Here is a 15,005-nt window from a genome sequence, read left to right as displayed (position 1 = left end):
AGCTTGCAACCCAGGTGTATGCCCTTCACCAGAATTGAACCCGGTACCCTTCAGTCCACAGGCCGACGCTCTATTCACTGAGCCAAACCAGCTAGGGCTGTGCAATACTTTTTTTTTTTTAACTTTATTCTACAAGAGTTTTAGATTTACAGAAAAGTGAATATAGTACAGAATTCCCTTATACTTCATAATTGGTTTTATATTATCTTACGTTAGTGTGGTACATTTGTCACAATTAATGAACCATAGTGACATATTATTAACCAAAACCTATACTATATTCAGATTTCCTTAGTTTTTACCTAATGTCCACGATCTGTCCCAGTATCTCATCCAGGATACATTGAAGTGCAAAATGTTTTAAAATTATTACTAGTGTTAAAATGTGATTCTGAATGCAGATGATTTTAAATGTCTTTAAGTAATGAGAGGCTCATAAAAAATGGAATATTTTTTCTTAGGTCTGTGTAAGCCAAATGGGTGGAAAATAAAACTTAATTACCCTCTTCAGAAGTCGGCATCATGTATACTGGAACAGGAACTGTGCTTTAATTCCCCTGCTGCCCCTGATAGATTACTGTGCCATGCCAGGCATACCACTAAATCTCTGAAGCCTTGCTTTCTCCAGCCCTTTCAGGCAAAGGTTGGACAACATGATTATGTTTTTCCCATCTTCAAGATGAAGACACTTGGATATATGGGCAGAACTTGGGAGTAGTAATAGATGAGATTTACATGTGTAAATCATAACAGAACCTGAGAACTAAATAATAGAAGATCTGAACTATAGCAGGTCAGTGTATTTCCTGCTTGAGACTTTAATAACTGGCCTGTTGGATTTTTCTAGGTTAGGAATCTGGATGCTCTTGATAAATGTTTGATGTTGATAATGTGATTAAACTAGGGGCCCAGTGCACGAATTTGTGCACCTTGAAAGGAACTGTGGGCCGTGAAGCTGTGGTGGGCACAGGGGCGGGTCTTGGCCCATTCTTCCTGCCCCCACCCTGGTCCCTGTCTGCTGGCAGCCCCACTCCCGCTGCTGCCACTCTCACGTGCTGATGGCGCTGGCCCCGTCACACCTGCTGATGGCGTGGAGCAGTCGGGGCCAGCACCAGCAGTAGGTGCGAACGGGGCTGGTGCTGTCAGTGGGTGCGAGCAGCGGCTGCTGCCCCAACTGCCCCACAGGAGCAGGGGGAGGTGGAGAAGCCCTGAGGGGTGATCGGGGCTGGCACTGGGCGCTGGCAGCGGGTATGAGCAGCAGGTGCAAGCGCCAGGTGGGACTGCGGTGCACAGGAGCAAAGAGTTTTCAATAACCACCAGAGGCTCGCCCCGATGACAGCGCCGGTGCCCCGCCTTGGTCTGGCGTCCCCGCTCACCTGCTCCACCATCCTGCCGTGGCCGATACCCGCCATGTTCTGCGCTCTGCTGCCTGCTGCTTACGCCTGCCATGTTCTGCGCGCACCCCCTGGTGGGCAGCGCATGTCACAGTGACCCGTTCGGTTGTTCCGCCGTTTGGTCTATTTGCATATTAGCCTTTTATTATAGTACTAGAGGCCTGGTGCACAGCATTTGTGCACTTGGGGGTCGGGGGGCCCTCAGCTCGGCCTTTGCCCTTTCACAGTCCAGGAGCCCACGGGGAGCGGGCCTAAGCCGTCTGTTGGACATCCTTAGTGCTGCCGCAGAGGCAAGAGAGTCTCCTGCCATCGCTGTTGCACTTCTCAGCCTGGCTTCTAGCTGAGCAGCACTCCCCCTGTGGGAGCACACTGACCACCAGGGGACAGCTCCTGCGTTGAGCGTCTGGCCCCTGGTAGTCAGTGCATGTCATAGCGACCGGTCGTTCCGCTGTTCGGTCGATTTGCATATTACCCTTTTATTATATACAATAGGATAATACAACCTTACTATACAGACAGTCCTCCCTTTGCACAGTAGTACAGGGTGATAAAAATGACCATTAAAACTGAACTTCAAATCAGTTTTATTAAGTGAGAAAAATTATGATTATTCTGTGACATTTGGAAATGTTTACTAAACCATTAAAAAGTTTTCTTGTGGTTATAGTGTATTGGAGATTGAATAAAGTAGTAAACATACTTGTTTAGTACACTAAACATTAAGAGTTAGTGTTTTATTTCTTTATAAACTTCTCAATAGCAGTTTGAACAATGCTTGCCTTTTTCTCCTGATTGTATAACTTATGATGCAGCACAAACATCTTTTCTATGCTTTGATGAATTCTCATGTTCCTAGGTTTGGATCAGTTTCCAATATTATATCCTTTGAGCTTTCAGTGTAAGGAAATCTCTCTCAGAGTTTATTCTGAAGTTTTTTTACTTCCTCTGGGACATTGTCATCCTTTCTTCAGAGTCACTTTTCTCATTTATATAAATAATAAATAAACTCAACTTTACAAAGTTCTGGCTGCTCCTCTAGAGTCTCCAACATTCATGTGGTGGGGTATTTCTTCTATAACTATTTATATTTGATTCAGATTGCACTTCCAATGTTACTAGTTTTTGTTTCTTTGCTGCACTTTCATCTTTGTGGGCTAATTTTCTTTTTCGACTATAGTTACAGAATGTCACATGGGTTTACTTACCACTGGTAGACAAGGAGGCAACACTGCTACATGCTTTGCTAAAGTGAACTGAGTGACAAATGTGCAGTGACCCATCACCAACAGACTTTGAAAGATGTGAAGTGATTGGCCACTGATAGTATGCTCAACTCTTATTTACTAGCAGTCTGACTTTTTGATTCTAGCTATTCTAATGGTGTGACATAGTATTTCATGTGGCTTTGATTTGCATTTCCCTGATGACTAATGATTTTGAACGTCTTTTCATGGGCTTTCTCTACACTGAGTGGCCAGATTATTATCTCTGAATGCATAATAATCTGGCCACTCATTGTATATCCTATATAATAAAAGGCTAATATGCAAATTGTCCCCTCGACCAGGAGTTCGACCAGCAGGCAGGCCGGCCAACCGCCCATGTCCCCTCCCCCTGGCCAGGCTGGCCGGACCCCACCCATGCACGAATTCATGCACCGGGCCTTTAATACACACACACACACACACACACACACACACACACACACACACTCTGAGTGACCAGATTATTATGCGTTCAGAGATCATAATCTGGCCACTCAGTGTATATCTTATATGGAGACATGTCTATTCAGATCCTTAGCTAATTTTTTAAATAGGTTGTTTGTCTTTTTATTGTTGAGTTGTAAGAATTCTTCCTATATTTCAGATGCAAGTCTCTTATCATATATGGTTTGTACGTATTTTCCACATTCTGTGGTTTTTCATTTTCTTGGTGTCATTTGAAATGCAAAAGTTTTAAATTTTGATAAAGTCCAAGTCCAATTTATTTCTACTTTATTAGAATGCAAACTCTTGATTCTGGTATGTAGTTAGTTGGTTTTTTGTTTTAAAAACATCATGTTGACATTTATGTAAGTTCTAATTAATGATCTGGTTATGGTTATCTTACATGATTTCCATGTGACAGAGGGGTAGAAGTCTTAAGTTCCACCTGGGTGTGAGGTTTAACCTTACATTAAAAAAAAAGTTGTATAGCCAGACACCAGGCATACTCCAAGAAGATTATGCTTTGTAAGTACTATAATTATGCCATATATTTTTCAATCTAGTGAAATGTACAAGCAATGCATAACTTGGTGTATTATTTTATTTGTTATTCATGCTAGTGTCATCTACCCAAATAATCAGTTTTGGTTTGCTCAACAGTAGTGATGTAAGTGGTTATTTCCTAAGAGGAAATACTTAAATTATTGAAAAGTCTTTAATTTTCTGAAAATGTTTATTTTATAAGCAGTGATTTGGAGGGAAAATATTGACTTATTTTGTTTAATATGGCTTTCTAACTTTGGAAGCTTACTGCAACTTCCAAGACTTAGAGGAGAGCAGTTCCACTTATTTAAGTGGACTCTGTCAGAAGACCTCACATTTTGTCGAGTGTATGCCACTCCTAATTTTACTTAGAAATTCATATTAGAGCAGAACCAGAGTATATTGTAGCTTACCTAATTTTTGTCCATTCCCTAGTTTGTTTGAAGGGAATTGTCCCTTCTTAGTTCTGAAATAAACATTGTTAGCTGCTTTTCTGGAGAATGTTCAATAACTTCTGTATTCTCCCTTGATCAATGAAGTATAAGTGTATGTGAGCAAAATCTTCTGCAGCAATTTATTGTATTGTATTGGAATGTATCTGCTTACATTGTTGTATTCACTTCCCTGGAATGTAATACCTTGGGGAAAGAATTTCTTTATGTTAGAAATCAGCAAAACCTGCTACAGGACTTTCAACATAAATGTTGAAAGTTGAAAGTAGCATCTGCCATAAATTCACCAAATGTTATTGAGTGCCTCTTGTATTGTCATCACTTTATTATAATACTGTTTCTATGTAACTGACTTAATAATGAGAAAATAAATAGCTCAAGTAAAACCTAGCTTTCCCCCTTTGTATAATGTTTTACTTACAAACTTTGTTTTTAGTTTCCTTTTCTCAAGTGAAACAGTACTAAAAATATTTTATGTTCAGATATATTCATTGACTAAACACCAGCTGAATTAGTATACAGCATATAGACTTCTGAATGAATTATTCATATAGTTGCAGACATTTTTGGGAGTAGCTGGGGGCAGAGTAGTTTTGGTTGTAACTTAAAAGAGTACCAATAGCATGATTCATAGTATCCTAAACATAACGCATCCCCCTTACTACAGAATTGAGGTATTTTACAAATCCTCTAGTCCAGAGGTTTTTCCACTTATGTTTGAAGTGTAATACAGATGCTTCAGATGTACAATTTTTTTTATTGTTGTTGATTGTAGAGAGAGAGGAAGGGGGCGGGGGAGAGAGAAACAATTTGTTTTTACACTTATTTATGCATTCATTGGTTGGTTCTTTTTTAAAATTTTTATTTTTATTTATTTTTAAAAATATATTTTATTGATTTTTTTACAGAGAGGAAGGGAGAGGGATAGAGAGTTAGAAATATTGATGAGAGTAACAGTGATTCAGCTGCCTCCTGCACACTCCCTACTGGGGATGTGCCCCCAACCAAGGTACATGCCCTTGACCGGAATTGAACCTGGGACCCTTCAGTCCGCAGGCCGTTGCTCTATCCACTGAGCCAAACTGGTTAGGGCTTATTTTTATTTTTTAAAATATATTTTTATTGATTTTAGAGAGGAAGGAAGAGAGAGAGAGAGATAGAAACATCCATGATGAGAGAGAATCATGGATCAGCTGCCTCCTGCAAGTCCCCCACTGGAATCAAGCCCACAACCCAGGCATGTGCCCTTGACCGGAATTGAACCTGGGACCTTTCAGTTCGCAGGCCGACACTCTATCCACTGAGCCAAACCAGCTAGGGCTTTTTTTTTTTTTAATTTCATTGTTTGATTCTTGTGTGAACCCACAACTTTGGCAAATTGGAATAACACTAACCAACTAAGCTACCCAGCCAGGGCCCAGATGTACAGCGTTTGATTTGAATTTTGTTTTTTCAGATATGTTTTTACCTACCATGTTTCATCAATTCTAAGATAATTTAATACCTGAAATGGGTATTTGTTATATAGTTTAATTGGTAGTATTTAAAAAATATATTTTTATTGATTTCAGAGAGGAAGGACAGAGGGAGAGAGATGGAAACATCAGTGATGAGAGGGAATCATTGATCGGAGGCCTCCTGTACACCCCCCACTGAGCCTGCAACTTGGGCATGTGCCCTGACCAGGAACTGAACCGTGACCTCCTGGTTCATAGGTCAGTGCTCAACTACTGAGCTACGCTGGTGAGGCAGTAGTAGTTTTTAATTTCTTAAAATAATGGTCTATCATATAGTTGATGTCATCTTAGATTTGATTAAAGACAATATTTAGAAATGTGTTAAAATATTCACTGAGATGAATATATAATAGACATAATGTGTTTTCCCTCTTAAGTAATTCACTGTACTTACTGAAAACCAGGACATTCTCTTACATTACAGTAATATAAATATCAAAATTAGGAAATTAACATTGATGCAGACTTTTATCTATAGGCCCTATTCAAATTCCTCCAATTTTCTGATTGATGTCCTTTAAAGCTAAATACTAATACATTTTTTTTTCTAATACATGATCCAAGGTTGCATTTGATTGTTCTGTCTTTCTAGTCTCCTTTAATCTGGATATCTGCTAACTTTTAAATGCCTTTATTAAATACTAGAGGCCCGAAGCACAAAATTCATGCAAGAGTAGGCCTTCCTTCTCCTGGCTGCCGGCACCGGCTTCCCTCCAGCTGCCAGGACCCAGGACTCCCCTCCGGCCGCCAGCAACCCGGACTCGGGCTTCCCTCTGACTGCTGGCACCCAGCACCCGGGCTTCCCTCCCAGAGGGAGGCCCCACCCACCCGCTGCAGCCTGACGGTCAGTGGCCTGGGCCTCCCTGTGCAGGACGATTGTGGAACCCCCGATTGATCACCCCGCTGGCCAGTGGCCTGGGCTTCCCTTTGCAGGACGATCATGGGGCGATGGCTGGGCCCCCGACCAATCGCATCCGTCTTGGCTGGCCTGACACCAGTGGGTGTCATAATGTAGTCCCAGATGGTCGTTCCGTTGTTTGGTCGTTCGATCGATTTGCATCTTACGCTTTTATTATATAGGACTAGAGACCCAGTGCACGAAATTTGTGCCCTCGGAGGGGGCGTTTCTCAGCCTGGCCTGTGCCCTCTCACAGTCCAGGAGCCCTCGGGGGATGACAGACTTAGGCACTCGGGGGAGCGGGTCTAAGCCAGCAGTCAGACATCCTTAGCGCTGTCACTGTTGCGCTCGCCAGCCGTGAGCTCAGCTTCTGGCTGAGCAGCGCCCCCCTGTGGGAGTACACTGACCACCAGGGTGCAGCTCCTGCGTTCAGTGTCTGCCCCCCCCTCACCTCCCCCGGTGGTCAGTGTGTGTTATAGCGACCAGTTGTTCAGCCGTTTGGTTGATTAGTGTATTAGCCTTTTATTAGATAGGATTCTGTTTTCATATATGCATTTATCTGTTTTGGGTGGTTTTTTTTTAGTCTTTCGATTCCTGCACTGATTTCACATTATCTTTTTTTAATATATATATTTTTATTGATTTCAGAGAGGGAGAGAGAGAAACATCAGTGATGAGAGAGAATCATTGATCGGCTGCCTCCTGCACGCCCACACTGGGGATTGAGCCCACAACCTGGGCATATGCCCTGACCAGGAATTGAACCGTGACCTCCTGGCTCACAGGTCGAGGCTCAACCACTGAGCTATGCTGGTCGAGCTGATTTCACATTATCTTAATTAATTTCTTTGGCTGGTGATGAAATATCTAGGGAGTATCCCCTCTATTTTTTTCTTTAACATTTTCTCCAAACTCTTGCCTCTTAGAAGACGTCTTCCATAAGAATATTAATCAAGTTCTAGGATATGCTATTGGAATTTCAGTTTAAATGGGAAGAATGTGTACATTAATTGTGGAGAACTTAATGTCTTTGCAGTGTTTGTCTGTAGTTAGATTGATCTATTCATTTTCTTTTTGATGTTCTCCCTGACATCTTACATATTTTCACCCACTCTTTAACGAGGTAGTTTCTGTTCTCTGTGGTGCTTCTGGAGAATTTCTTCTTCAAGGAGACCTTATTGTCCCTTCTCTTGAAGTGAGTTCTCCTTTCTAGGTGCTCCCGTAATACTTTTCACATTCTATTGTGCAGTCTCTTTAATTGTCCTCTCTTAGATTGTAAACTTCTTGAAGATAACCAAAGGTTCTAGTCCTCTTGGTAGTAAATGCCTAGTGTAGTAATTGCATCTAATAGTAGTCAAATGTTTGTGGAGCAAAGGAATGAATGAAAGTAAAAGTGAATGGATGATAAAATACAGGTCTCCTTATACTTTGCTGCTTAATATGTGTTCCTCTATATGGTGGTATTTACGTAATTTTTCTTAGGAAAATAATCAGGAATTTGAGAATATAAGAATATTCAAATAAAACAAAAATACTTGAGTATTGAATTTCTGAAAAATTAGAAAAATATTACCTATAGAGAACTCTTATATTACTAGGGGCCTAGTGCACGAATTCGTGCACCTTGAAAGGAACTGTGGGCCACGAGGCTGCGGTGGGCATAGGGGTAGGTCTCGGCCCATCCTCCGCACCCCCGCCTGGTTCCTCCCGCTGTGGCCCCCAGTGCCCTGTCTGCCAGAGCGATTGGGGCCGGCGCCAGCAGCAAGTGCGAGTGGCAGCTGCTGTCCCAATTGCCCCTTAGGAGCAGGGGGAGGTGGAAAAGCCATATCAAGGGGCGATCAGGGCTGACAGCTGGCGCTCGCATCCACTGACGGCGCTGAGTGATTGGGACTGGTGCCAGGCGCCAGCAGTGGGTGTGAGTAGTGGCTCCAGCACCAGCTGTGGGTGCAAGCAGGGCTGGCACTGGCAGCAGGTGCGAGCGCCGGGCGGGACTGTGGCACGCAGGAGCAAAGAATTTTCAGTAACCACCAGAGGCTCGCCCTAATGACAGTGACTGGCACCCCGCCTTGGTCTTGCGCCCCCGCTCACCTGCTCCACCATCCCGCCGCGGCTGACACCCGCCATGTTCCACGCTCTGCTGCCTGCTGCCAGTGCCCACCATGTTCCACGCGTGCCCCCTGGTGGTCAGCACACGTCATAGCCACTGGTTGTTTGGTTGTTCTGTCGTTTGGTCTATTTGCATATTAGCCTTTAATTATATAGAATATTAACGTGAGTTTAAGTACTGCAAAAGCAGCAAGTAAGTCCCTATTTCTGGGAATTAAGTTTTAAAACTTGCTTTATAGTGTTTTTGTTTATATAGCAAATTTCAACAGTGAATATTTCTTGAAAAATGTGTACTGTATTTTAAGTTGTAGATATTTGTATTCTCCCTAATCCCTCTCTCCCCCTATAAATAAGTTATAAGGTGCGATACAGTATACAGTTCAGAAAGAGTGTTATATACCATGTTTGGAAATTTGGTTTTAGTTTTGACTCGGCTACCTACTAGTTTGCTGTGATCTTGATTGAGTTACTTTATGTCTTTGGTCTTTGTAAAATGTGGATATATCTGTTCATCATACCTCAAAAGATTTTTCTTGTATTCAGATGGATGGCTATAGGAGAAAGTACTTTGAAAAAATATAAAATGATACATTATTTCCCTGGATAGGAATATTTTGCTTTGAACACAACCAGTATGTGATATATGAAAAGGTTCTTTTTAAGAGTATTCAGAACAGGGTTTATTTTGTCACAGTTGTTCCCACAGTTGGTCAGAATGTATTTCTCATCCACATCAGATTTGCAGGGATTGGAGACGATTTAGCAGGAGCTAGTAGGGAAGTAAAGTGGTTTCATGTGGAGGCAGTGGAGAATAATGACTAACAGATTGGGCTTTGAAACTGAAATGTCAACCCTGACTCCCTACTCATTCTCCCTTATTAGATTGAACCTTATGAAATTACTATTTCTTAGTTAAAAAGATGTCTGAATATCAGAGTTTTATTCCTAAAATTTAAACTGGTAATTTAAGCCTTAATTTTCTTACTTTGTGAAATGGTGATGTTAGTAAGTTATAAGGGCCCTCGCTGGTTTGGCTTAGTGGATATAGCGTCGGCGTGCGGAATGCAAGGTCCCGGGTTTGATTCTGGTCAAGGGCACATGCCCAGGTTTCGGACTCCATCACCAGTAGGGGGCGTGCAGGAGGCAGCCGATCAACGATATTCTCATCATTGATGTTTCTATCTCTCTCTCCCTCTCCCTTCCTCTCGGAAATCAATAAAAATATATTTAAATAAAATAAAAATAAGTTATAAGGTGAGCTTTAATGAAATACTTTTACTTGTAAATCTCACAGCAAACGTCTGTCATAAAGGAGGTGTTAAGTAAATATGTTATTTTAACTAAGTAAGCTTGTTGGGGGTTTGACTGGAACTCAGTACTCCCAGCGTGGGGCAGGAACCAGAGAACTAAAATCATAGATGGAATTTTTCTAGAGTTCCATCTTAACAGCATAACCCAGCAGGTTTGTTGAACAGTGACAGAAACCCCTGTGCCTGAGAGAACTCTGCAGGGGGCAGGTAAGCAACCTAGCCCCCCATAAGCCTGGTGTGAACCTGGAAGAGCCAGTCATCTCATTGTACTGCACACGTGCCCAGGCACTCTCTTCCTGAACTCCTCAGACACTTTGGGCATTTGGTTGAGGGGAAGGAACCTGTAGCTGACCTCTGTGTTCATGAGGACCAGCTAAAGTAGGGTTGAAAAGCAAATAAGACAGAAAAAATTTATTCCATTGCTGCTACAGGTCTTTTCCATTAATGTTTGAGTAGGTGATGAACTCACCTGGTTAAGGAATATAGGAGTGCACAGTGGAAACTCCCTACCCCTGTCTCCCAGCAAGGCTAATATTAGTCACAGGGAGCATTTTAAATGATACTTACTTATGGTAGATATAGAGATATGTTCATAAGTGGGGAAAAAGGAATTAACAAAATTATGAGTTACATGATTTCACTTTTGGGAAAAACACAGAAACTATTGTGCTGTATGGAAAATAGTCTGAAAAGACATTAAAATGTTAACCATAATTATTTCTGAATTTTTTGAGTTTTGTACATCCAGACTGTTAACTGGGATCCACATTTCAAAACTATACTATAAGTTAAAATTGGAAAATTCTTATTTCTAATGAACACAGCATGGCAACACTCATTTTAGTATTTATTTGGCAGTCTTTATGCCTTTATTTCTAGTTTAATGGAATTAAAGGCAAATGATATCCTTCAGATTAAAAACAAGCGTGTTTTCTAGGTGGCTTGAATTCAGTTTTGCTTATGAGTGATTACTTTTGATCTTATCTCTTATGAGTGGGGTTTATTGTAAAGGGGAGACAAGGTTAGTAGGAAGCCTGGAGACTTGGATTTTGGCTTTGGCAACTAGCTAGTAGATAAGTGTCTGGGATTATCACCTAACTTCTTCTGGTGAAAATTTTCTTCCAAAGTGTTTGGTGTCTGGATGATCTCTGAGATTTTTCTGAACTTAAAAATTGATAGAATTAAAGGATTCCAGCTAGAAAGGGGTGGGCATATGGGCTACTTTCTTTTAATGACGATTAAAATATTTAATCGTATTAAAAAATAACACATATATACACAGAAAAAGGACTAGCATGACTATAAAAAAAGGCTCAGATCCTCGAGATCTAGAGAGCAGCTAACGTATACACTGCAACTTTTGTTGAGTAACATCCTTATTTTGTGGTTATTCCTTCTTCACAGGCATTAGTGGTTGGTTGAAATAAAAGCAGAGTGTTCTAGCCTTGAACTTAAAAATATAGTTTACTATTTGTTTTTGGTTTTGTCTTATACTTTTAAAACAAGTCTTAGCTGCTATAACCTTTTAAATGCTAACATTGCCAATAATTTATCCATTAATCTTAGAACTATTTTCTTAAAATGCTATATAAAAAGATGATGAAAAGCTTAACAGTAACTAGGTTTATTCTTTGGCACTTATGTAAAGAGAAGCAGTAATTATACATTGTTTACTTTGTAGTTTTGGATGCTCATAAAGGTCACCTGACTGAGTTCATTATAAAAATGAGGCAACAAGCCCTAACCGGTTTGGCTCAGTGGATAGAGCATTGGCCTGTGGACTGAAAGGTCCCAGGTTTGATTCCGATCAAGGGCATGTACCTTGGTTGTGGACACATTCCCAGTAGGAGGTGTGCAGGAGGCAGCTGACCGATGTTTCTCTCTTATCAGTGTTTCTAACTCTCTATCCCTCTCCCTTTCTCTCTGTAAAAAAAAATTAATGAAAATATATTTAAAAGAAAAAGAGGCAACAAAACCCAACACATTTAGAATTATTCCATTGTGCCCCGCCCCCCTTGTCCCACTTTCAGGTTCTTCAGGTGAGGTCCACTTCAGTCCTGGATTCTGTGTCCTATTTGGTCATTGTGGGGGGGAGGGGCGGCGGACACATGGTGGTAGGGTAGGCATGCTTGGCAGAAGGGCCACTTTAGCTAGGGCCACTGCCACTTGGGTTGGGGACTCTGTGTACTGCTCTCAGAACAATGAGACTTGTGCAAGGTGGCTGGGCCCTGTTTATAGTGGGGGCACTACTGGTGCTAGCACTGGTGAAAGCTGCCAGAGGCGGTGAATGAAGTAGCCCATATATCCACCCCTTTCTAGCTGGGGTGAGGGGGGATCTTCAAGCAGAAATCCTTCCACACTTCTGCAAAGCCCCACTACTAAACCAACAAGGATACCCCATATGTGCCTTTCAGCCTTACAAGTGAATCTTCCAAAAGAAACCCATCTACAACTAGTTTCCCCAGTCTCAAAAAATGTGACCTGTCAACACCTTGAAACCCATAGCAACATCTAAAATGACAACACCAGGGGTCTCAACAAATGAGACTTCCACCACCTTAAAGTCATACCCAAAATAAATGTTTCACAAAACACATCCTAGGATATCAACATCCAGGATGACCGCAATCCATAATAGTTCCGTGACATCTGTTTCTTCATCAGTAACAATCATAGCAACTATAAATTTTAAAGAAAATAAAGGATCAGAATTTGATGTTGGCAGCTCTGTTGGTGGTATTGCATTAACTCTGGGAATTTTCTTTTTTACATTGGATGCAAGTGTATTATTCAAGAAGAGCCATTTGGTATAGAACCTGTGATGAATGTGATCCCATCATTTAAGGAAATCCAAGGACCTATGGAAAGAAGATTGATGCAACTCTATTAGTTTCAAACAGTATTTTCTATTTGAAATAGTAAAACTAGGCCATGCATATACTGGTAATATACAATATTATATAAATACTAGAGGTCCAGTGCACGAATTCGTGCATGGGTGGGGTCCCTTGGCCTGGCCGGCTATCGGGGCTGATCCGGGCCATCACCCAGTCCCAATTGGACCGATCAGGGCGGCTAGCTGGGGGATGGAGGAAAGGGATGGCAGGAGGTTGGAATGGGAGCACACTGACCACCAGGGGGCAGTTCCTGCTTTGAGCGTTTGCCCCCTGGTGGTCAGTGCACGTCATAGCTACTGGCTGGTCGTCTGCTTAGGCTTTTATATAAGAGTCCTCGTAATTACTAATGGTAAAAAGGATTTGGTTTGGGTTTTTAATAAATATTTGGAGCATATAGTTAATGCAATGGTTATATTCACTTTTAGAACATACATAGTAAGACAAGTCCTGTCCTATTTTCTTGTGGCATTGGTTACATAGGGCCAATAATTGGAAGACATCAATAAAGGGCCAGATGCCCATCTGGGCATACAAATAAGGTGCTTGTGACAGCACTCAGGATGTTGATTGTGTTTGTTGTTCACACAGAGAACTTCAGTGCTATTCACAGCTGGATATATCCTAATTAGTAATGCCACATGGCAAAAATTTTATGAGTAAACCAGGTCTTAAGCATAATTTTAGTTTAAGTGTCTTTTCAGAGAGCATCAGTGTTTTATGTTTTAAAGTTTAGTACTTGGTTTAGAAACAAAATGTATGCCACCCTTCTCCCTCCAGTCAAATCCAGTAACCATACCTGGACTTAGTCCTATTAGAGAGCCATTGGAGAGCCTGTATTTTTATTAATCATTTAAAAAAATAATTCTTTATTGTTGAAAGTATTGCATATGTCCCCCTACATCCCCCATTGACCTCCTCCAGGCTGCTTCCCTACCCCCCGCCCCCAGTCCATACCGCCCGTTGTTTGTGACCATGGGCCATGCAAATATGCATACAAGGCCCTTGGTTGATTACCTCCCACCCACCCACCCACCCACCCTCCAAGATTCCGCACTCTGTTTCATGTTTCCATGTCTCTGGATCCACTCTGTTCATCAGTTTATTTTGTTACTTAGATTCCACATATGAGTGGGATCATGTGATACTTGTCTTTCTCTGTCTGACTTATTTCACTTAGCATGATACTCTCCAGGTCCCTCCATGTTGTCTCAGAGAGTAAGATATTATTCTTTTTTACTGCTACATAGTATACCCTGGTATAAATGTACCACAGCTTTTTTATCTGCTCATCTCCTGATGGGCACTTGGGCTGTTCCCAGATCTTAGCTATTATAAATAGTGCTGCTATGAATATAGGGGATGCATACATTCTTTGTGATTGGTATTTCGGGTTTCTTAGGATATATTCCTAGAAGTGGGATCACTGGGTCATATATTTAATTTTTTTGAGGACATTCCATACCCTTTTCCACAGTGGCTGCCCTAGTCTGCGTTCCAATCAGCAGTGTATGAGGGTTCTCTTTTCTCCACATCCTTGCCAACACTTGTCATTTGTGGATTTGTTGATGGTAGCCATTCTGACAGATGTGAGGTGATGACTCATTGTCATTTTAATTTGCATATCTCAGATGATTAGTGACTTTGAGCAGCCTATCTAATAATGAGGGAATATGCTGCCCTGGCCGGGTTGGCTCAGTCGATAGAGCGTCGGCCTGCGGACTGAGGGGTCCCAGGTTTGATTCTGGTCAAGGGCATGTACCTTGGTTGCGGGCACATCCCCAGTAGGGGGTGTGCAGGAGGCAGCTGATCGATGTTTCTAACTCTCTATCCCTCTCCCTTCCTCTCTGTAAAAAAAAAAAAAAAAAAAAAAAAAATCAATAAAAAATAAATTTTTAAAAAAGAGGGAATATGCTAATTGACTGTCACACCCTCACAAAGATGGTGGCACCCGCAGCCAATGAGGGGGAATATGCTAATTGACTGCCACACCCTCAAAGATGGAGGTGTGCACAGCCACAAGATGGTGGCGCCCAGTACCCTCAGCCCCGCGGCACGGCCGGGCCCACCCCCAGGCAGGTCTGGCCGCTCCATGCACCTGCCTCCGGAGTACCCCAGTCACCTTAGCCCCCCAGCCGCCCAGGGCTGGCTCGAGGTGCAGACAAGCCTCGGATGGCAGCTG

At 42.0% G+C, this 15,005-nt stretch overlaps 1 protein-coding gene across 2 annotated transcripts in view; it reads left to right on the top strand.

Moving 5' to 3' along the window:
* Window positions 1-15,005, top strand: part of UBE2V2 (ubiquitin conjugating enzyme E2 V2) — a 60,457-nt gene that overhangs the window by 3,785 nt on the left and 41,667 nt on the right. The gene's annotated exons all lie outside the window — the stretch shown is intronic.

This window comes from Cnephaeus nilssonii (genome assembly GCF_951640355.1).
Source record: "Cnephaeus nilssonii genome assembly, chromosome: 18".
Taxonomy (NCBI): Eukaryota; Metazoa; Chordata; class Mammalia; order Chiroptera; family Vespertilionidae; genus Cnephaeus; species Cnephaeus nilssonii.
The sequence above is the reverse complement of the archived record's forward strand: the minus strand, read 5'-3'. Positions and strand labels throughout refer to the sequence as shown.